At 42.2% G+C, this 22,835-nt stretch overlaps 1 protein-coding gene across 2 annotated transcripts in view; it reads right to left on the reverse strand.

Moving 5' to 3' along the window:
* LOC129822344 (SPRY domain-containing SOCS box protein 4-like) overlaps positions 1 to 22,835 on the reverse strand; it is a 55,266-nt gene that overhangs the window by 31,004 nt on the left and 1,427 nt on the right. Inside the window, exon 2 of one of the 2 annotated variants that reach the window (XM_055880565.1) lies at positions 2,579 to 2,722. The exons of the other annotated variant lie outside the window; for it this stretch is intronic. The gene's annotated coding sequence lies outside the window, so the exon portion shown is untranslated. The remainder of the gene's footprint in view (positions 1 to 2,578; positions 2,723 to 22,835) is intronic. 2 annotated transcript variants of the gene reach the window in all.

Below are 22,835 nucleotides of genomic sequence, written 5' to 3' on the forward strand. Positions count from 1 at the left end.
TTATCTCCTCTTAAAAACAGACCGACAGACAGTAAAGATGAATCACTTTACAACAAAGGTCAAAGAGGGTTGGCCAGCCAGGGTTGGTAAATGAGCAGCCATTTGTCCAAATCACTTCCAGTCTCATATACAAAGGAGACTGAAGAGCACAATATCACCCCCTAACCCACTGCTTCAGTAATCCAGCTCCTCCAGATATCCGCCCAGCAGAATGGCCAGTATAGAGCTGGATAACAGAATAGCTGGCATCATACCTTAGCACTGCTCTGGGGGCCAGTACGTGCATTGCCACTAGTTGTATCCAGATAGTGAAGTATTTGAGATATGGCCCCAATACAGACAAAGCCGCTCGTTCAAAGTCCAGTCAGACTTGGCAGGAGTCGTTTTACTGTAAGCACAAGGTGTATTCTGGAAGCATAATCCACTGGGTTGAGTACACACACACTCACAACCAAACACAAGACACATTCTGACAGGAGCTATTCATGAAGGTTAGTCAAGGTGAGCAGGGCAGGACATACAGTACCAGTCAAAAGTTCAGACACACCTACTCATTCAAGGTTATTATTATTTTTTTTTTACAATTTTCTACATTGTAGAATAATTGTGAAGACATCAAATCTATGAAACATATGGAATCATGTAGTAACCAAAGAAATTATTAAACAAATCAAAATATATTGTTGATTTTAGATTCTTCAAAGTAGCCACCCTTTGCCTTGATGACAGCTGTGCACACTCTTGGCATTCTCTCAACCAGCTTCACCTGGAATGCTCTTGAATGAGTTCCCACATATGCTGAGCATTTGTTGGCTGCTTTACCTTCACTCTGCGGTCCAACTCATCCCAAACCATCTCAATTGGGTTGAGGTCGGGTGATTGTGGAGGCCAGGTCATCTGATGCAGCACTCCCTCACTCTCCTTCTTGGTCAAATAGCCCTTACACAGCCTGGAAAACAAATGATATCCCATCTGGTTTTCACCTATTTGGACTGGCCTATCGCCGCAGAATGCTGTGGCAGCCATGCCGATTAAATAAATCACTGACAGTGTCACCAGCAAAGCACCCCCACACCATCACACACCTCCACACCCACCTTCACGGTTGGAACCACACATGTGGAGATCATCTGTTCACCTACTCTGCGTCTCAAAGACACCGCGGTTTGAACCAAAAATATCAGACCAATGGACAGATTTCCACCGGTCTAATGTCCATTGCTCGGGTTTCTTTGCCCATGCAAGTCTCTTCTTATTGGTGTCCTTTAGTAGTGGTTTCTTTACAGCATTTCGACCATGAAGGCCTGATTCATGCAGTGTCCTCTGAGCAGTTGATGTTGAGATGTCTTACTTCAACTATGTGAAGCATTTAATTGGGCTGCAATTTCTGGGGCCGGTAACTCTAATGAACGTATCCACTGCAGCAGAGGTAACTCTGGGTCATCAAGGCAAAGGGTGGCTACTTTGAAGACACTCAAATATATTTTGATTAACACTTTTTTGGTTACTACATGACACGTGTTATTTCATAGTTTTGATGCCTTCCCTACTATTCTACAATTTAGATAGTAGTAAAAACAAAGAAAACCCTGGAATGAGTAGGTATGCCAACTTTTGACTGGTACTTTACATGGCCTCGTTATTGTACTTTTAAAATGTTTTTTATTTAGTAAATACTTTCTTAACTCCATTTCTAGAACTGCATTGTTGGCTAAGAGCTTGTAAGTAAGCATTTCACAGTAAGGTTGTACCGGATGTACTCGGCGCATGTGACAAATAACACATTTGTTGATGACTCTTTCACAACTCCTCTCATAAAGTCCCTCCTATCATCCAACAGTTAGGCAAATCAATGGATAAATTACAGACAAATGATACTTGTCATCACATCACCATACAGGTAACAAGAACAATGCCCAGAAAAACAGGTTTGGGTAGCGCTTGGGAACCGAGTGTGGCATGTTGATGCTACACGTGGGTCGAACTAGTGTATGAAGCCAGAAGCTCCTATACACTTTATAAAGGGCTTGGGGTACATTGATAAATCATGCTCTAGAATGTAATCCATAATGGGGTGACAACAGATAGCGACTTAGCCTAGCGCTCACTGTATTGTCACTGTGGTACTAGTAGGTTAAAACCCAAACCAGTCTCTCCATGTTTACAGAGCATTTCAGCTGATTGGGCTGGGCCCTGTTCAAATATTAATAAGTACCCAGGCTGAAGGCTCTGGTTACCTGGGCCAGCAGGTAAGTAAGCCCAAATAGTTCTGATCAGGTTCCTCACCCTAGCCCCTGGGTCATAGAAACAATCTATTAAATAACACATGGGTGAATCCATCAATAGGAATGAACCATCAAAAGCACTCAGACATTTGGCGTCATGACATATACTAATAAAAGATCCTGTACCTCTGAATAAATGACAGCACCTCATCTCTGCTGCTTTTGTTGGAAGGTGTAGTGTTTTTATAGCATGCATAATCAAAGTCCACTCTTGTTTTGTGCCCGTTTTACACTTTGAATGGTTCTGGAATGCAGTCAATGTCCAATGAAGAAGTTGAATTGGGTCATTCAACTGTAAGGAGCAAATTATTAGTAGACGAGTGTTCTGCTGGTTGTGGGTGAGCTCATCTGTTAATTCATCTGAGATCTGGAGTCCGCAGCAAACAACCAAATCCAAAGGTCACAGGTCAATCACCTTACTGTGGCCTGCCTACTTCCTGAGGAGAAACAGAAGGGGGCCAATGAGACAGCAGGTAGAATCAGGACAGTACATATTAGACAGTGTCTGGAAACATTACTAGCGGTCAAATCCTTGCTTCTTTAGTCCGTGTTTCCTCACCTCTCTCTTTAACGTGGATTGGAGGAGAGGATCAGATTTTTTTGTTTTATTTAACTAGGCAAGTTACTTGAGAACAAATTCTTATTTACAATGACGGCCTACACCGGCCAAACTCAGACGACGCTGGTCCAATTGTGCGCCACCTTATGGGACTCCCAATCACGGCCAGATGTGATACAGCCTGGATTCGAACCAGGGATTGTAGTGACAACTCTACACTGATATGCTGCACCACTCGTGAGCCCCATAAGACAGGACACCGGCCTAGACAGTGACGTGGAATAAGGCAGGCGCCTTGGGAGGTGAAAGGACACTCAAATGTAAGTGTACTAAAGTTGAGTGTGTAGGGGAATTCAGAGTCAAACAGTGACCTAGTAAAGTTGAGGGTAAGGAACTTTAGTAACCTGGATGTGCAGTACAGCTACTTTAATAGGCTTCAGCACAGGACATTCCCTCAAACCTTAGCCAAGATCACAGGACTGAAGGCTCTAATCATTACATAACCAATGTGGACCTGCCTACAGCAGACATGAGGCAAGCAGGTGACATTACACAGGGAGACATTCTGTACCAAGTGGGAATAGCTCAATACCAATCAACCAGAGGGAAGGTAAGTCAGAGAGAAAGGACAGCGAGGGAGGAGGGAGGTATAGAGAGAGAAACCATATTCATGAGGCATTGCAATCTTAATGTTCATCAAATGTTCAGGCGACTCCTCTTCAAACATTAACCAGGCGTGTAGTGCCGCACCGCCTGTCGTTTGATGGCTAAATTGGCCATTAGTCCGGGGCGGAATTGATGAAACGACTCCGTGGCCTGCGTCACTGTAGTACATTTCTCAGCCTAAGGAAAATAGCCTCTAATCACAATGTGACTACAAGGTCTCTTGTGTACGGAAATAATTCCCAGACTCCACACACACCATCCAGACAACAAACCGATTATCACGGTGCCCCTGCTGCTTCCACCAAACTAGACCCAAACACACCCTTAACTCCAAAATAACACCAAACCAGCAGTAACTTCAATCCTCAACCACCTGGTGAACCACTGGAGACTAGACTACCCAGCCAAGCCCACATCCATCTGCTGTGTAAAGTGCTGCAGCCTCCGGTTTCACTAGGTGGAAACATGGTTTTAACAGGTGGATGAACTCCCCATTTTGAGTCCACAGATGTTGCCAAGCGGAACTGGGAGCTCTCTACCACTTGATGAGATTAGAGGTGATTAGAGACGTCAGGCCTGATTAATACATCACGCCTTTCTCATTACAGCTACCTTCACCTCTCCCTCACAATCTCCCTGTCTATCTCGCTAGGCCGGGGCTCAGCAGCAATTAAGCTAAATGAGGATTGGAGAGAAGACCGTTTGGTAGCGAAGGCGCTAAATAAAAACTGCAGAGAAAGCAGTGGGAGAAGGGGCAGGTGTGATGTCTATTAGCTGCTGCTGTAAAGCTGCACTTCCATAGACTGTAAAAGGAAGATTGTATAAGCAGAGGCTTGTTAACAGTCAGACAGCACAGCTGAAAAGCAGCAGCATCCTTTTCACTACACAAAAAGGTATCTTGAAAAGAGTTCCAGGAGTGCCCGTGTGCTCCAAGAGATAGTGGTGTTGTTCTCAGATTCCTGTGGAGAATAATCCCATGGATGCTCAACATCAATGAGCAGAAAATGGATTTAAGAAAGAAAAAAAGCAACAACCTTTTAGGAATCTTAATCTTCATCCGAGATCAATGTAGTATACATGCAAATGTTTCCATAGCAGGGCAGACTATAGTGCATACGATAAGGGATTTTAACCTATAGAGGGCACTTTGCGTCATATGGGAAAACGGCAAGGTGGAAGTGCTGGGCAGATTACAGTGCCCTTCCCTCAGGCCTCCAGTCCAGCATCATCATGACTAATCTACTGATTAGAGGAGCCATCTCTCCCAGCTCATCAGGCCCACAGGCAAAAACACACCAACACACACACAGTGATGTGATAGATAGGCAGCAGGTTGGAACAGCTAGAGTTGAGACTGATGTCTCTTATTGCTCTTCCTTTACAATTCACCACCTGTTCCCTCCACTTCTCCCTCATTCACTAACTGAATCTTCTTCAGAATGGGTCTTTATTGTTCCATTCTTCCCCCCACCACCACACACACCGAGGTTACCCTGACTCCAGCATTCAAATCAATAAAACACTCGTTTGGTGTAGACAGACCGGTATGACGGTTGAATGGGCATCGAAAGGAGAATGCCACTAAGGTCATAGCGAAACACAAAGTGGAAAAAAGGTCAGATTCCTCCTTGTTTGTTTGGGTACTGGTTTCTCAACACTAAAACAAGGAAGTCATTATCTTTAGGTAAGTCCCTGAGTGACTGGTACACAAAACAACAGCAGGTTTGCACTACAACAAGCCAATGATGCTTTGGCTGGGGTGCATCAAGCTCATATGTGCCAACTGGGAAAAACAGAGAGAACTATAGGAAGCCTCTGTTTTTATTCCACAAGGGGGCTGCCTTTGCAATCGTGAACTAAAAAAATATCATAACAGTCTTCATACATTTATTTTATGATGGGGGGGGCGGGGGGGGGGCTTGAAATGTATTTTCGAGTAGCTATAGTTTACCCAATAGCAGTTTCTTATTTTTACATGAAGTGGATAAAGTTTTACGAGCACAAGGGGTTAGTGTTGGGCCAGTAACCAAAAGATTGTAGACCTCCACAAGTCTGGAAATTGCTCCCACGGCTGAACCAAATGCCTGAAGGTACCATGTTCATCTGTGCAAGCAATAGTACGCAAGACTAAACACCATGGGACCACACAGCCTTCATACCGCTCAGGAAGGAGATGAGTTCTGTCTCCTAGAGATGAACGTACTTTGGTGCGAAAAGTGCAAATCAATCTCAGAACAGCAAAGGACCTTGTGAAGATACTGGAGGAAACCAGTACATAAGTATCTATATCCACAGTAAAAATGAGTCCGATAGACATAACCTGAAAGGCCGCTCAGCAAGGAAGAAGCCACTGCTCCAAAATCGCCATAAAAAAAGCCAGACTACGGTTTGCACATGGGGGACAAAGATCGTACTTTTTGGAGAGATGTCCTCTGGTCTGATGAAACAAAAATAGAACTGTTTGGCCATAATGACCGTCGTTATGTTGAGGAAAAAGGGTTATGAACACCATCCCAACCATGAAGCACGGGGGTGGCAGCATCATGTTGTGGGGATGCTTTGCTGCAGGAGGGACTGGTGCACTTCACAAAATAGATGAGGCAGGAGAAGGCAGGAGAAGAGGCAGGAGAGGCAGGAGAATTATGTGGATATATTGAAGAAACATCTCAAGACATCAGTTAGGAAGTTAAAGCTTGTTCGCAAATAGGCCTTCCAAATGGACAATGACACCAAGCATACTTCCAAAGTTGTGAAAAAATGGCTTAAGGACAACAAAGTCAATGTATTGGATTGGCCATCACAGAGCTGACATCCGTCCTATAGAAAATGTGTGGGCAGAACTGAAAAAGTGTGTGCGAGTAAGGAGGCCTACAAACCTGACTCAGTTACACCAGCTGTGTCAGGAGGAATGGGCCAAAATTCACCTAACTTATTGTGGGAAGCTTGTGGAAGGCTACCCAAAACGTTTGACCCAAGTTAAACAATTTAAAGGCAATGCTACCAAATACTAATTGAGTGTATGTAAACTTCTGACCCACTGGGAATGTGATGAAAGAAATAAAAGCTGAAATAGATAATTCTCTACTATTATTCTGAAATTTCACATTTTTGTGATCCTAATTGACCTAAGACAGGGAATTTTTACTAGGATTAAATGTCAGGAATTGTGAAAAACTGAGTTTAAATGTATTTGGCTAAGGTGTATGTAAACTTCCGACTTCAACTGTATGTCTTAGCTATACCATTACGTATGACGTAGCATTATAACGCAGTACAAAATACAAATAAAAACAATTAAACCAAAATGACAATCGTGGCCATTTTGCATGACAATTAGTTAACCAAAACACCATAATCGCCACATCCCTAACCAATAGCATGTAATGGTAAGGTAATGACAGACCTCACCAACAGCATGTAATGGTAAGGCAATGACAGACCTCACCAACAGCATGTAATGGTAAGGCAATGACAGACCTCACCTTGCAGTTTTATCGCGTCTCGAATTAAAGAAAATAAATCATAACAGCTCTGTGATTGAGGCCGCTTCAGTTTAGCTCAAATGCACTTCGGACGAGGTGGTGGTGGAGGAAAACCCCATGGTATAATTAAGTGCTTTGCAAGGCAGGGGGTGAGAGAGAGACGCCGGAAGAGTGTGTACTGTTTTTTATGATGTGACATTTGTGCGTCAGTGGGAAGACTGGGGCCAGCCATTTATCAGTGTGAGCCACTGGGGATATAAAACAGACCTCTCTTCATCTCCCTCCCTTCAACCCGGTGCTCTTTTCTCTCTCTCCACAAAACACTCAGGGTGAGTTTCTCCCCCATAGACGTTACTTGTATACGAGTGCCGGCTGAACAGCGTCATCTTCACACACATTAAATAGTGGCACGTCATGCCGATGTAGCATGGAGATGAATCACCAGCGGGAAGGAGCCCTGGGTGCATATCTTACACCCCCCCACTCCCTCCTTCCCCCCCACCACCTCCTTGAGAGAGACGCAATAAATTAGCTCCCAAAATACCCAGCCAGCCAGCCATTACAACGTAAGCCTGCAGCAGGGGCTCTAAAATAAGAACGCAAATCATCCCTATGAGGTTCTGCTCCAACCACTATTTGTTCACCTTGGCAGACAGCACGTTAATAGGCCGATGACTGATTACAGGAATAATTAAGTAATTAAATATTAAGAGAGTGTTGTTAACATGAGAAACCACAGACATTTGAACCCCTGAACCTCTGGGATAGCAGTGTGCTTGGTTTAAAAACATATCCTCAGAGACAGAACTACAGCAAGGATGCAAGTACAGTATACCTTTACCTTTTGTCAAGAATTTCTCAACTAATTTGGAGCAGTCAGTTGATTCTCAACTCAACTGACTCCACAAAGCCTTGGAGACTGGTGATGATGCATGTGGGTTCAAAGCTTAGCCGAATGGGCAAGTCTACACAATGTAGGCCAATCACTGATTGAAGAAACTATGGACTTAAGACCTATGCAGTCCAAAGTTCAATCCCAAGCCTGGTAGACCCTAATCCTTTTGGTGTAAATAGATTTCAATGGACTTTTTTTCAAATGTCTAGGCCTTAGCTCAGTGGGCTAAAATAGCCTTGTGACTCAAACCCCGCTCTGTCACATTAACAACCAATTAGTAGCTTGTTAGTGTGGATCATAACATCATGCCCCCTATCCCTGGCTCATCCTGCGTCACGGTGCTCGTCAAAAACCCACCAGTGAGAAATTAACCTCCCGAGAGTGATGACCCTGTTAGGGATGGACAGACCGCTGTCACTCATCTAATCTCAAGCCAGTGTGGAGAGCTGGGTGATGTGGACAGGGATGTGAGCTCTATTCATAACAGCGCCCTGCCATGATTGACATACATCTATGACACACACACGCTTACATCACAGATAAAACAGGCAAATGCACACGAATCAATAAACACCGACCACCGAGGATAAAACATATGGTCTGTCACTGCAAGTAGCACAACTCTAGGCCAGAGCAAGCATAGTTACTTTACAATATCTATGTAAATACATGTCAGTTCCCAACTAAACAATAGGGATAGTTATACAGAAAAAATAATTCCACAGATAGGACCAACTGCTGAGAACAAAAGATATATCAGATTGTGCAGCGTGGCAGGAACCAGGAACACAGCAGGCGTCCAGAGCTGGTGTTAGAAGAACGCTTGGCCCTGTGTAGCACAAATCACTGAACACTAGGGCTGACTGACTAAAAACAAATCTGGGTCGACCGAGAGTCGGTTGTTCTTTCAAACCAATTAATTGGTCGAAATTTTAAAGCATATATTTTTCCCATATATAGCCACACCCTATGTTTGAATAAAATCAACTATATGTAGGCTACTGAACTTGTCTGATGCTTTAACTTCTCTAGGATAGGGGGCAGCATTTTCACGTTTGGATGAAAGGCATACCCAAATTCAACTTCCAGCTACTCATCCCCAGAAGATAAGATATGCATATTGTTAGTATATTTGGATAGAAAACACTGACGTTTCTAAAACTGTTTGAATCATGTGTGTGAGTATAACAGAACTTATTTAGCAGGCGAAAACCCGAGGACAAACCATTCTGATTCTTTTTTGTTTGTTTTTGAGGTCACTCTCTTTTCAATGAGTTTATTGGGAAAACAGATTTCTAAGGGACCTGCTTGCAGTTCCTACCACTTCCACTGGATGTCAAGAGTCTTGAGAAATTGGTTGAGGTTATTCCTTTGTGTAATGAAGAAGTACGGCCATCTTGAACGAGAGTCTATCTAACAGGACACATTAAGTGTCCTGTTAGATAGAAGCGAGTGACCAGAAAGCTGGCTATAGTTGGTTTTAATCCTGTATTGAACACAGATCATCCCCGTCTTCAATTTTATCGATTATTAACGTTAAAAAATACCTAAAGTTGTATTACAAAAGTAGTTTGATATTTTTTGGCAAAGTTTACAGGTAACCTTTGAGATATTTTTTTGTCACGTTTGAGCAATTTGGAAGCGGTGTTATTCTGGATCAAACGCTCCAAATAAATTGACATTTTGGATATATATCGACGGAATTAATCGAACAAAAAGGACCATTTGTGATGTTTATGGGACATATTGGAGTGCCAACAACAGAAGCTCGTCAAAGGTAAGGCATGAATTATATTTTCATTTCTGCGTTGTGTCACGCCTGCAGGGTTGAAATATGCTTATCTGTCTTTGTTTACTATTGTGCTATCCTCAGATAATAGCATTGTTTGCTTTCGCCGAAAAGCCTATTTGAATTCTGACATGTTGGCTGGATTCGCAACCAGTGTAGCTTTAATTTGGTAACTTTCATGTGTGATTTAATGAAAGTTAGATTTTTATAGTAATATATTTTAATTTGGCGCTCTGCATTTTCTTTGGCTTTTTGCCAAGTGAGACAGTAGCGTCCCGCCTAAACTCAGATTTTTGGATATAAATATGAACTTTACCGAACAAAACACACATGTATTGTGTAACATGAAGTCCTATGAGTGTCATCTGATGAAGATCAAAGGTTAGTGATTAATTGTATCTATTTCTGCTTTTTGTTACCCCTCTCTTTGGCTGTGTTTTTCTGTGGCTATGTACTGACCTAACATAATCGTTTGTTGTGTTTTCGCCGTAAATCCTTTTTGAAATCAGACATGTTGGCTGGATTCACAACAAATGTAGCTTTAATTTGGTGTCTTTCATGTGTGATTTCATGAAAGTTTGATTTTTATAGTAATATATTTGAATTTGGCGCTCTGCATTTTTACTGGCTTTTGGCCAAGTGGGATGTTAGCATCCCACAAATCCTAGAGAAGTTAAGAACTGCAATTAAAACTGAAGACATATTACTAAAGATGGAGCCAGAGATCAATATAGCCTAACCAGAATAAAACAAACCTGTTCCTGACCCTCCTGTTGGCCTTGGCAGATTCTGACATTATGCTCCTGAAGTTATGCTACACCGGAGGTCAGCAACCTTTTCCATTTGGAGTGCCAAGTTATCCTACCATTTCTTCTGATCTGCATGCCAGTTATGATTTTCATATGTACATTTTCATGGAACAGTTTAATTTATAATAAAGTCTTCATATCTCAAAATCAATGTCATGTGGGTAATCAAAATTTAGACTTTCAGAATTTTAGCTTTTATTGCCAATATGTAAAAATAGCCTACATAAACAAAAACATTGCAGTCAACAACAAAAAAACCTTGCAGCCCACTGGTAGAAAATATCCTGATGAAAACAAATATCCTGTAAATCATTGGCTGCAAGGAATTTTAAACATTGTATCAATTTTGCAAAAGGGATAAGCAGTAAATCAGGTAGGCCAATTTTATGACATTTCCATCAGCTCAAAGCATTACATTTTTTCCCCCTTTCATGCCGAGCGGTAATCCAATAGGCTACGTTGAGGAACTATTCTCAAATAGATGCAAAAACAGACTTTGTTAACTTGCTGTTTGAGGTGAAGAAAACATTTGAGTATAACAGAACTCATATGGCAGGCAAAAACCTGAGAAAAAATCCAACCAGGAAGTGGGAAATCTGAGGTTTGTAGGTTTTCAAGTCTTTGCCTATCCAATATACAGTGTCTATGGGTTCATATTGCACTTCCTAAGGCTTCCACTAGATGTCAACAGTCTTTAGAACCTTGTTTGAGGCTTCTACTGTGAACGGGGAGAGAATGAGAGCTGTTTCAACCAGATGTCTGGCAGAGTGCCATGAGCTCACTCAGGCGCGCCCCCGTGAGAGGTAGCTGCGTTCCTTTTCCTTTCTAAAGACAAAGTAATTCTCCAGCTGAAACATTATTGAAGATTTATGTTAAAAACATCCTAAAGATTGATTCTATACATCGTTTGACATGTCTCTACGAACTGTAACGGAACTTTTGACTTTCGTCTGGACCTAGTGCTCATGAATTTGGATTTGTGACCTAAACGCGCAAACAAAAAGTAGGTATTTGGACATAAATGACTTTATCGAAGAAAAAAAAACATTTATTGTTGAACTGGGATTCCTGGGAGTGCACTCTGATGAAGATAAAGGTATGTGAGTGAGTAAGTGAATATTTATTGCTATTTCTGACATCTGTTGACTCCACAACATGGCGGGTACCTGTATGGCTTGTTTTGGTGCCTGAGCGCCGTACTCAGATTATTGCATGTTGTGCTTTTTCCGTAAAGTAATTTTCAACAGTGGTTGCATTAAGAAGAAGTGGATCTATAATTCCATGTATAACACTTGTATTTTCATCAACATTTATGATGAGTATTTCTGTAAATTGATGTGGCTCTGCAGAATCACAGATGTTTTGGAAGCAAAACATTACTGACCATAACACGCCAATGTAAACAGATTTTTAAAATATAAATATGAACTTTATCGAACAAAACATACATGTATTGTGTAACATGAAGTCCTATCAGTGTCATCTGATGAAGATCAAAGGTAAGTGATTCATTTTCTCTATTTCTGCTTTTTGTGACTCTCTTTGGCTGGAAAAATGGTGGTGTTTTTCTGTGACTAGCTGCTTACCTAACAATCGTTTGAGGTGCTTTCGTTGTAAAGCCTTTTTGAAATCGGACACTATGGTGGGATTAACAACAAGTTTACCTTTAAAAAGGTGTAAAATACTTGTATGTTTGAGGAATTTTAATTTCTGTTTGAATTTGGCTCCCTGCACTTTCACTGGCTGATGTCATATCGATCCCGTTAACGGGATCTCAGCCATAAGACGTTTTAAGACACTCAGAACTAGTATCAAATCCCCAAATGGGCATATTATAGGCCTACATATGCACGCAGGCCAGTTGGACTAGTTCTACTTCTATACGTATAATCAGGTGCGTGTCCTTACTCAAGATAGATAGGAGCGCTCCAAACAAATGGAACAAAATAAACCAAAACTCTCTCAAGTGTAGCCACGGTTGTGTGTTCTGCAAACAATGTGTCCACTCCTACAATGACAACGGTAAGACTGGAACAATAATACAATTCAATGCAAACAAATTACCGGAACCAAACAAACGATGTAGATTAGAATTGATGGGAATTAATGATAAATGTACTACTGGTGTGCCATACCTGCGGCCTGCACAATGGATTAGTCCACTCAGACGGGCATGAATCAGACATGCATCTCGTGTGCCATAAACATTTTTCATATTTGACACTGCTCAATTTTTGAAAAATGTCGATCGGCCAGTCGACTAATTGAGGTCAGCCCTAAAGAACACAAACGATAATTCTGTTATTCATGCTGGAACTGGGAAACTAACAGCAGCTTACAATGCGAGAGAACTGGTGAAACAAGAGCTAGTGTCCACCTGTGTGTTGACTCTTAAGACTCAGTCAGGTCCAACAGAAAACTTTTTCCAGCACAGCACTACTAGTCTTGGTTGGCCGGTGATTGACTGAACACTGAAGGACTTGTGTATTGTTCAGCGCACTCCGGTGCTCAGGGGGGATTTGGGAAGCAGTGTTCAGTCACAGTCGTGTTCCGGTCGACCAGACTTGCTGTGCGGGGACCACAGTCGAGTCACACTTGCTGGGAAGGCCTAGACTGAGGCTACTGCTGCCTAGCAACCATAGCCTAACAGGAGGATCAACGAAACCAAGGCAGCCATGATGGTGGGGGTAGTCTTTAAGGAGGCATAGACCCTTACAGCACTGCTATTTACCATTAACAACTACCTCTAGATGTTGAAATTCTTGTGCCGACCTGTGTTGTCCTGTCCTCCTGGGAGGATGGTTGGCCCCCCTGCAACATTACAACCAAATACTGTTGTCTTTTTCAAATAATTCCTTCATTAAATAAACCAGGTATCAAATGGCTAAGGTGGACGAGGTAGCTAAGTAAGATGTTTATCTATTTGTAAGGTTAAAATATTCCATGTTCATGGGAGAGCTTGACAGCATGAGTTTCTTGTCAATTAGGCTACTCTAAGAATAGATTTTTAACTTGGCCAAGATTGAATAGAGGAGAATCCTAACCAATTTTGAGCATTTGAGAGACTGTTTTACAACCGGGAATATGCAGCATTGGTTTGATCAACTACACCAGTATCAACTGCGTGTCAGCCATTTCCAGTGTCGGTGGAAAGTTATTTTAGGACATGGGACACGACAATGCCATTAAGACATAGATAAATAATTAACTAGCTAGATAGCAAATTCATAACATAGTGTAGTTTGGCTGGTTATTATTTTACCTGCTGTGCAAATCTCCCCCCGTGATGCACACCATGATTTTCTCATTGCTGACCAAAAATGAGCTATAACTGGCTAAATAACTCACTAACTAGCAATGAATATCAAGAACTTTGCACACACGGCTAGGGTCGCTTTGATCTCAAAACCACATTTCACAACGGCGTTATTGAAAGACCGCTCATGCCCGTCTACGTAGGCCTACAATAATTCTGCTCTGATGCGCTCTGCAGAGACTGGAAGGACAGCGTGCAACACATTGGATCCGGAGGACACTGATCGGAGTAGCCTAATTGTTTGATCTTGTGATTTTTGTGAGGCAGGTCAGCCAGGGTGAGAATTCTCTGTCCGTCTGAATAGGAGCCTCGAGACACTGTCCTGTGTCTGACCCAGGCAACGGGTACAACGCTTTGCATGCCATATAGAACAGACCGTAAAACAACAGATGATTAAAAAGGAGTGGGAGGAGTGGCTGCTGGGGTGAGGTGCGAGGTCTGATTGACATACTGGAGGGAAGACATCCTGGGGCGTGATTTAGTGACATGACACAGCAACCTCTTGACCTACAAGACTACGGTGAGCCTGACCATCCGCTGAACATCTAATCCAATGGCCACCCAGACTATTTGCATTGCCCCTTTTACACTGATGCTACTCTGTTATCATCTATGCAGTCACTTTAATAACTCTACCTACATGTACATATTACCTCAACGGGTGCCCCCGCACATTGACTCTGTACCCCCCCATATATAGTCTCAGTATTACTTTTTGCTTTTATTTCTTATTCTTTTTGTTACTGCATTGTTGGTTAGGGGCTTGTAAGTAAGCATTTCACTGTAAGGTCTACTACACCTGTTGTATTCAGCATTTCACTGTAAGGTCTACACCTGTTGTATTCAGCATTTCACTGTAAAGTCTACACCTGTTGTATTCAGCATTTCACTGTAAAGTCTACACTTGTTGTATTCAGCATTTCACTGTAAGGTCTACACCTGTTGTATACAGCATTTCACTAAAGTCTACACCTGTTGTATACAGCATTTCACTGTAAGGTCTACACCTGCTGTATTCAGAGCATGTGACTAATAATTGTATTTTATTTAATTTGAGCAAAACTGAAATACCAACCTGGTGGGAAAACCCAATAAATGCCATACATGATGATTAGAACTTCACTAAACCCCAATCCTTTCAGATCTAGGTCGCGGGGGGCCAGGGGATTGGATCTGAACAACACGTGACAGAAAAAAATAGATCTTTCACTTGGGACAGTGCTTTGTGTTAAGAGTTGGCTGAACCCAAGTGGTCCTTCATGCTACTCTAATGCAAATGAGAAACGTGATGAGCTGTCACTTCAAGACAGGAATCATACATATTTCTCAAAGTTCTCAGAGCCAACATCTGCTCTTGCTCACTCTCTAGTTATCATTGTTACCATCACTCATTAAATCAACCATTTTCTTTTGTTATCTTTATAAGCAGCTACTCGTGATAAAAGATCAAGTTTAGAAGTGCCCGTCTCAAACTATATATTTTTTTTAAGAGACTCAGGGAGGGAAATTGCAATCTAATACATTTTAATACATACATTGACTGGCAGATTCATGCAAAACCCTATCAGTGGTCTGATTTGGGGGGGTGAACATGCTGTAAATCAAGATTACCGTCAAAGAGCCTGCCGACTGACTTATATACACATTTACCGGAATACAAATGTGAATAAATATGTAATTGGTCTCATTTTAGAATATCCAGGACCAGAAAGATGAACAATGCATTTGGATTGTCATCCTACTCTTCACAAATATTGATGGTTACCAGAACCAACGTACCAATATAGACATGAACACGTGCTCACAGCAGTCAATATGCTGTTGTGTGCATGTGCAAGTCTCTGAGGAGCCTCTCTCACCCTCAGATCTGGTAAAGAGATGAACGACTGTTCTGCTACATCTCTCCTCCACTATGGAAAGAGGTATCCATCGCCTGTAAGTGTGGTGTGTGTGTGGGGATGTGGTCTGCATGTGTACGGGGGGGGGGGGGGGGGGGGGCACAAGTTCAGGCATAAGGACTCAGATCACCACATCAAGTACATTGAAATGCCTTTCTTGCAATATCAATGTAGTACTAAAAATAACAAGGTAGAATAAAAACAAAAAGAACACTAGAAAGAAGCCCCACTCAGGTGCCAGTTAATTAGGTACAGCACCTGTCCAGGAAAATGGTTAGCTCCTACAGACAGTGAGTCCCGTTGCCGTGGTTTACTGTGTAAAACAGGGAAATAACGCCGCAGTACAACAGTGGTGTGCAGAACGGCATCTCAGAACGCACAACTCGTTGTCTGCTGCAATAGCCCATCCATGACAAAGACCGACCCCACACCGGGTTCCACTCCTATCAGAATAAATCAAGAAGCAGCTCCAGTGGGCACGCAATCACCAACACTGGACAAATTACAGAGTGGAAAAACATTGCCTTGGCCGACGAATCCCGGTTCCTGATGTGTCATGCTGACGGCAGTCAGGATTTGGTGTAAGCAGTCCATGGCCACATCCTGCCTGGTGTCAACAGTATAGGCTGGTGGCGTAGTGTGGGGAAGTAGCAGCAGCGTAAATGATGATTGTATGCGTGTGTGTGTAGCCAGTATAAATGTGCGTGCATGTTGTGTGTGTTGGAGTGTCAGTGTGTGAGTGTAGAGTCCTGTTATTGTGCAGAGAGAAATACCACATCACTCAAAAACAACCAGAGGCCCCAAGTTAGTTGACAACATACACAGCAAACCATCTACCTGTAATCACACACACAACCTTCCAGTTTGATAGCTTACCCTGGCAACCAAGTTCAACCACTGGTTGTTTAGACCGTTGCTCCTTTACATATTGCTCATGCCGTCTGATTATAACCTTCATTTACATGAAATTGGACAAAGCAGATTGCAGAAACACAAAATGCATGCAAACCTGTTGTCATTGTTATTATCACAGGACACAAGTGACATCAGTAAGAGTAGCCTACAACTATAGCACGAAAGTGGCTTTGAAAAATCTATTATCTTTGTGACCGAGTCTCACTCGCACACACACCTACTAATGGTGCAGACCAAGCGAGTTTGTCCAAAACTGATTAAAATGCCTGTGGACAGTAAATGAACATGGGAGTCATGCCACAACTGCTCATCATAATTTCTCATGCCACAACTGCTCATCATAATTGCTCATGCCACAACTGCTCATCATAATTGCTCATGCCACAACCTGAGCAATTAAATTAAGGCTACTACAGTGATTTATTGATATTACACTGTGGGAACAAGGCCTTTAAATTGTCCCACTGTCCCCCTTACAGCCCAGTGTGTCATTCAGTGACCTATCCCTTTGAATGGGATTTCTAAACATTACCATTTGACTGACTCAGCAGTGTGTGTGAGGGGAGGGAGGGACAGGGGGCTACAGGACACAGGCACAGCCGATGGGACTAGTGCCAGTGTGTCACGACTCTGGACAGCTGCTGGCTGACGCAGCACTGTTGGTTTGTGTGGAGATTAAAATGCATTCATCACCTCCATCATGATCATACAGGCTCTGAGCAAGGTGGAGCGGAGGAACTGCTGCCTGCCGTTCCTCCTGGAACGTGCGTATCCCTCCTGAGCTCCGATTGAACAGACCGACGGAAGAGGATGTGAAATTATTTGTGCTGTTCTGATAACGTTAATGTTCCTGGAAGCTATGTTCCCAAGATGGTGATCAACATGAGTAGCATGCACCTGTCAGAGGGAGGGAGATGCAGTGGCACTGACTGGCAGTTGAAAGACGACAAGATGTAATGTTGGTTGCTATTCTTCAGAGTCCTTCAAATGAGTTTATCAATCACTGTCACTTAACTTTTATGGCATGTCAGTTGTGACATTGTGTTTGTGAGAAATAGAAGACAGGTGGGTCAAAAGCAAGAGACATTAAGACTAGAAAGAGAGGGAGGGAGCAAGATTTTTTTTTTTTAAGAAAGTGAGTAAGAGAAAGAGTGAGGGGTCATTATGCACTCTACAAAAATGTAAAATTAACATGTAAAGTGCTGGTCCCATGTTTCATGAGCTTAAATTATATCTGAAATTTTCCAAATGCACATAAAGCTTATTTCTCTCAAATTTGGTGCACACGTTTGCATCTGTTAGTGAGCACGTCTTTGCCAAAATAATCCATCCACCTGACAGGTGTGGCATATCAATAAGCTGAATAAACAGCATGACCATTACACAGGTGCACCTTGTCCTGGGGGCAATAAAAGCCACTATAAAATGTGCAGTTCTCTCACACAACGCCATAGATGTCTCAAGTTGAGGGAGCATGCAATTGGCATGTTGACTGCAGGAATGTCCACCAGAGCTGTTGCCAGAGAATTGGATGTTCATTTCTCTACCATAAGCTGCTTCCAAAATAATTTGAGGATTTGGCAGTACGTCCAACTGGCTTCACAACCGCAGACCACGTGTATGGAGTCGTATGGGCAAGCTGTTTGCTGATGTCAACGTTGTGAACAGTGTGTCCCATGGTGGCGGTGGGGTTATGTTATAAGGAGGCATGGACAACGAATACAATTGCATTTTATCGATGGCAATTTGAATGCACAAAAAGGTATCTGTATTCCCAGTCGTGAATTCCATAGATTAAGGACTAATGAATCCATTTAAATTGTTCTGCCTGTGGATAAGGAACCTGTTCACTAGACGTGCTACCTTGTCCTGGACCTGCTGTTTTCGTCTCTCTCACACGCACAACCTTGGCCATGCACTGTAATAGTTGACACGCCAGTCATTTGCAACCTTATGTCACAATAAACTACCTAAATATCACAGCAGCAATAGAGTTGTCATGGCGATAACCGCATGCATCAAAGTAGCTCAGAAACGTTGCTTCTTTTGCGTCATAAGCTCCTAGAGTCAGTCAGTCCCTGAATGCAGTTTTAGCGTTTTCCCCCCTCTGTGACAGAAACAGGGAAGAAGCTGAAACAAGTTGCCAACGTCTCTCTCGGGATGGCCCTGAGCCACACCAGCCACCCTACTGAGGCTCAGAGGGGGGCAGCGTAACCGGATTCATGGTCACATAACCTGCTCACAACAACGTTAGGGTGTCCTGTCAATGTCAGCGCAGCTAGCTAACTTTGTGGTAGGGTACAGTGAAAACAATATAGCTATCAACACTAGCACCAACTGACAGTGGGCTGAAGCAGGATTGTGACAGGGTAGGCAATTCTGTTTCCCTCAACACACCAACACTCCATTGAACACACACTTCGGAAGCACAAACCCTGTGTGTGATGTTTATTGCAATACAGTAGTCCATTACTTCTACAGACATGAAGGAATTCTGCGGTTGGAACGTTATTGGATATATATGATAACAACATCCTGAAGATTGATTCTCTACTTAGTTTGACCAGTTTATTCGACCTGTAATATAACTTTTGAAGTTTTCGTCCGAGTTTGCCTGGACCTGTGCGAGCGTTTGGACATGTTAACCTGTTGATGATAGGGGGCGCTATTTACACTTTGGGGGAAAATCGTTCACAATTTAAACGGCCTCATACTCAATTCTTGCTCGTACAATATGCATATTATTATTACTATTGGATAGAAAACACTAGTTTCTAAAACCATTTGAATTATTTCTCTGAGTGAAACGGAACTCCTTCTGCAGCACTTTTCCTGTCAGGGAGTGAGATTTCATAAATCCATGTCCCTCTTCTGAGATCAGTTTATAAGTCCCCATGCAAGCTATGAGGGTACATGCACTGCATACGTCTTCCTCTAGATGTCAGTAAGCGGTGAGACTGAATGGAGTCGATTGCGCAATCTGGGAACTTATATTAGACGTGGAACCAGAAGTACCGTTCTTTTCAACAGTGCGCTTCGCGCACGAAGACATCAGAATGGCGTTCTGCAAACGCTTTCGTTATAGTATTTCTATATCTCCAGTCATGTTTTTATTCGTTATAGGTGTTAAAGACATCATAAGGTAGCTAATTTAAACCGACATATAGCAGTTTATAGCAGTTTATTGGGATTTCTGGGATTTCTTTGCCATGCGCTTCACGAGTTGGACACCACTCCAGTTGGCGGCTAACGTTTAGCGGCTAATTCGACCGGACAAGAGGACATCTTTCAACCCAAAGACGATTGTTTTGAAGAAATGACACCTTGCCCAAGATTCTGATGGAAGCTCAGCTAATAGTAAGCAGTCTTCATGCTGATAATTCATTGTTCTGTTGAAAAATGTCAAATGCATGAAACGCCATTTCCTGCAGGGTAGCCTAGCGTTATCGCAGCCTGTATTGCGCAGTAAGGTTAATTTTTAAAATGTAATTCGGCGATTGCATTAAGAACTAATTTGTCTTTCAATTGCTGTCCAACCTTTATTTTTTAGGCAAGTTTTGGAATAGTTTTCGATAAGAATAGGTGTCTTTCCAAGATGGCGCCGGACATATTGCTTGACGTTATGGACACTGTTTTCATTGTCTAAGCACGATTTGTGCCGCTAAATATGCACATTTTCGAACAAACTCTATATGCGTTGTGTAATATGATGTTATAGGACTGTCATCTGAAGAATTCTGAGAAGGTTAGTGAAAAAATTAATATGTTTTGGTGGTTTTAACGTAATGGCTATGTTTGACTTGAATCAACGTTCCCAAATTCAACTGCCTCGTACTCAATTCTTGCTCGTACAATATGCATATTATTATTACTATTGGATAGAAAACACTCTCTAGTTTCTAAAACCGTTTGCGCAATCCACTCCATTCAAATTCTCCCCGCTTACTGACATCTAGAGGAAGGCGTATGCAGTGCATGTAGCCCGATGGCTTACATGGGGACTTATAAACTGACCTCAGAACAGGGACCTCGATTTCTGAAATCTCACTCTCTGACAGGAAATGTGCTGCAGAATGAGTTCTGTTTCACTCAGAGAAATAATTCAAGCGGTTTTAGAAACTAGAGAGTGTTTTCTATCCAATAGTAATAATAATATGCATATTGTACGAGCAAGAATTGAGTACGAGGCAGTTTAATTTGGGAACGTAAATATTACAAAGTCCCAACAGCACCCCCTATTGAGAAAAGGTTAATCAAACAGTGTGCTTAAAGCATCAGACAAGCTCAATACATATAGTTGATTTTATTAAAACACATAGGGTGTGTCTATGTGGAAAAATACCCAATTAAATATTTCAACCAAACGATTGGTCAAAAGAACAGATTACTTTCAGTTGACCGATATTGTCAACATATTGATTCAATGGTTTAGGACTGTCCCCGACTAAAAACAATCTAAAGTAAAAGCAAGTAATTTAGTCTAAAAAGCCTCACCATTCCTTACCAGATTTAAAGGAGGTCTAGAAGTTAGGGAATGATTTCTACCAAATACATTGCTCTTAATGTTAGAGATGTTCAGGACCAGTTTATAACTGGCCACCCATCCTAAAACTGACAGCAACTCTTACAGTGATTTCACTAGCTGTGGTTGCTGGTTTGAAATCAAATATATGTTTGTTTTTTATTTTGAGTATTGGACTACACACTGTACTAAAATAATTTATTATTTTAACATTTAATATATGTGCAAATCAGATCTAGTTGTTTAAAACATCTAATATGATATGACTCTATTTACAGCGTTGAATCATTACCGTACATGGATAAAGGCTTTCTTTAATGCCAGTGGCAGGTCATAGGTAAAAATAGAAAAGAGTAGATGGCCTAGAGAGATGCCCTGCGGTACACCACACTTCCCATGTTTAACATTAGAGAAGCTTCCATTAAAGAAAACCCAATGTTCTATTAGATAGATTGCTATATCCTGGATTCAGAGCTGAGGTTGAAAAACCATAACAGGTTATGGTCAATAATATCAAAGGCGGCACTGAAATCTAACAGTACAGATCACACAATCCAAGCACGCCCAAAAAGTTGTGAAGAGGGCGTGACAACGCATTTTCCCCTTCAGGAGACTGAAAAGATTTGTCATGGGTCCCCAGATCGTCAAAAGCTTCTACAGCTGCACCATCGAGAGTATCCTGATCAGTTGCATCACCGCCTGGTATGACAACCACACGGCATCTGACCGTAAGGCGTTAGAGGGTAGTGTACACAGCCCAGTACATCACTGAGCCAAGCGTCCTGCCATCAAGGACCTATATACTAGGCAATGTCAGAGGAAGGCCCAAAAAATTGTGACTCCAGTCACCCAAGTCATAGACTGCTCTCTGCTACCGCACGCCAAGCGGTACCAGAGCACCAAGTCTAGGTCCAAAAGGCTCCTTAACAGCTTCTAGCCCCAGGCAATCATTGACCCCGCTCCTTTGTTTTTACACAGCTCCTACTCTCTGTTTATTATCTATGTATATAGTCACTTTACCCATACATACATGTACAAATTACCTCGACTAACCTGTACACCCGCACGTTGACTCGGTACATAGCCTCGTTGTTGTTATTTTGTGTTACTTTTTATTTTGTAAATATTTTCTTAACTCTATTTCTTGAACTGCATTGTTGGTTAAGGGCTTGCAAGTGTGCATTTCACAGTAAGGTGAACAACACCTGTTGTTTTCAGCACATGTGACAAATAAAATGTGATATTATAAATATATTTCAACCAATCATTAGTCATTTGTGTCAGTGCAGTACATGTTGAGTGCTCTTCTCTATAAGCATGCTGAAAGTCTTAATTTGTCCACAGAGAAATAGCTTGTGTGTTTGGTCAAAAAAAAATGTTTTACTTCCAACAGCGTGCCTATTCCAGTGTGGTCATGATGCACTATGGATGTTGCCCACCCAGGTGGCTATAGGGTTCATAGGTCACCTGACATGACTGAGGTCGTGGGTTCAAACCCCAGATGTTAATAATTGAGTGTGGGGGCTGTGATCGTTCCTAGTATAGAACCAATCTGAATACTTCCACCCCATGGGATCATTCATTGATTAGGCCTATGCAACAGCCAAAAACTGGTAATGGTTTTCCATATAAATGGTTTAGTTGTAGGCATAGTCAGAAGAGTAAGCAAGGCCTACTCTGGTGACAAAGAGGTTTAATG

The sequence above is a fragment of the Salvelinus fontinalis genome, chromosome 24 (assembly GCF_029448725.1).
Source record: "Salvelinus fontinalis isolate EN_2023a chromosome 24, ASM2944872v1, whole genome shotgun sequence".
Lineage (NCBI taxonomy): Eukaryota > Metazoa > Chordata > Actinopteri > Salmoniformes > Salmonidae > Salvelinus > Salvelinus fontinalis.